At 40.4% G+C, this 1,871-nt stretch overlaps 1 non-coding gene across 1 annotated transcript; it reads left to right on the top strand.

Moving 5' to 3' along the window:
• Positions 1 to 1,196: 1,196 nt before the first annotated feature.
• On the top strand, positions 1,197 to 1,269 carry Trnaq-cug. Its single transcript has one exon. It is a non-coding gene; the product is annotated as a tRNA-Gln (tRNA).
• Positions 1,270 to 1,871: the final 602 nt, after the last annotated feature.

Here is a 1,871-nt window from a genome sequence, read left to right as displayed (position 1 = left end):
TGGCTGACAGTTATATAAAGACTGGCAAATTCAACCCTAACTAGAGAGCTGCTACACCACCTTAGGCAGTGTTTCTAAACTATTCCTTACCTAGAGACCCCTTCGATTCCTATTTTACCCTTACTGGACTCCCATAGCCATTTGCAATTTTATAATTAACTATTATTAGGGATTGTATTAAAAAAATTGATATAATATTTTGCATATTGTAGAAGTATAACCACAGAAAGTTACATGGATCTCCAAGGGTCATAAAGACCCCGGTTCAGAAACACTGAACTCGGGGAACCTATGTTGCTTGTTCCAGCAAGTTCCCTTTCTCCTCTCTTTCACTTTTAACCTCTCAACATATTATCCCAGATATTTTCGTTCGGAGATGTCTAGTAAATATATATCTGAAATAAAATAAAGGCGCAGGAGTGGCTGTGTGGTAAGTAGCTTGCTAACCAACCACATGGTTCCGGGTTCAATCCCATTGCGTGGCATCTTGGGCAAGTGTCTTCTGCTATAGGCCCGGGCCGACCAATGCCTTGAGTGGATTTGGTGGACGGAAACTGAAATAAGCCTGTCGTATATATGTATATATATATAAGTGTGTGTGAATATGTTTGTGTGTCTGTGTTTGTTCCCCTAGCATTGCTTGACAACCGATGCTTTTTACGATGTGTTTACATCTCCGCCACTTAGCGGTTTGGCAAAAAGATACCAATAGAATAAGTACTGGGCTTACAAAAAGAATAAGTCCCGGGGTCGAGTTGCTCGACTAAATGTGGTGCTCCAGCATGGCCGCAGTCAAATGACTGAAACAAGTAAAAGAGTAAAAGAGAGAGAGTTCATTATCCTCTGAAGTATCTGTCACTAATTTCTAACCCGGAATACTTCGTTAATGATGTTATTCCTGTTTTCTGTCACTAACGATCTGTAACGATCATTTCCATCAGTGACTTCATCATAAATCAAAACTGATCCAAAATAATTTGTGTACTTTGTCTTCTTTATACAGATTCAAAATAGGTGCAGTGTGACTGTGGGGTAAGAAGCTTGCTTCCCAACCACATGGTTCTGGGTTCAGTCCCATTGCATGGCGCTTTGGGCAAGTGTCTTCTACTAGTCTTGGGCTGACCAAAACCTTTTGAATAGATTTGGTAGACAGAAACTGAGAGAAGACCATCATACATATACATATATATATTATGGGCTTCTGTGGTGTAATGGTTAGCACTCTGGACTCTGAATCCAGCGATCTGAGTTCGAATCTCAGTAGAACCTAATTCAGTTTCTTAATTCTTTGTAGGTGTAGGAGTGGCTGTGTGGTAAGTAGCTTGCTTATGAACCACATGGTTTTGGGTTCAGTCCCACTGCGTGGCACCTTGGGCAAGTGTCTTCTACTATAGCCTCGGGCTGACCAAAGCCTTGTGAGTGGATCTGGTAGACGGAAACTGAAAGAAGCCCGTCGTATATATGTATGTGTGTGTGTATATGTTTGTGGGTCTGTGTTTGTCCCCTGAACATCGCTTGACAACTGATGCTGGTGTGTTTACGTCCCCGTAACATAGCAGTTCGGCAAAAGTGACCGATAGAATAAGTACCAGGCTTACAAAGAGTAAGTCCTGGGGTGTTGATTTGTTCGACTAAAAGGCAGTGCTCCAGCATGGCTGCAATCAAATGACTGAAACAAGTAAAAGAATAAAAAACAAAAATAATAATAAAAAAAATATATTCTTTGCATGGAAATTGGAAAAAAAAAATGTGTATGTAACGAGGTTAAGCAACGTGCTTTTATATCACAATCGACAAAGGACACTAACCTTTCCTTGTTGTGTCCAAGAACATGTATTAATTATCTGCAGTGATTAATTTTCTCGCATCAC

The sequence above is a fragment of the Octopus sinensis genome, linkage group LG24 (assembly GCF_006345805.1).
Source record: "Octopus sinensis linkage group LG24, ASM634580v1, whole genome shotgun sequence".
NCBI classification, from domain to species: Eukaryota; Metazoa; Mollusca; class Cephalopoda; order Octopoda; family Octopodidae; genus Octopus; species Octopus sinensis.
The sequence above is the reverse complement of the archived record's forward strand: the minus strand, read 5'-3'. Positions and strand labels throughout refer to the sequence as shown.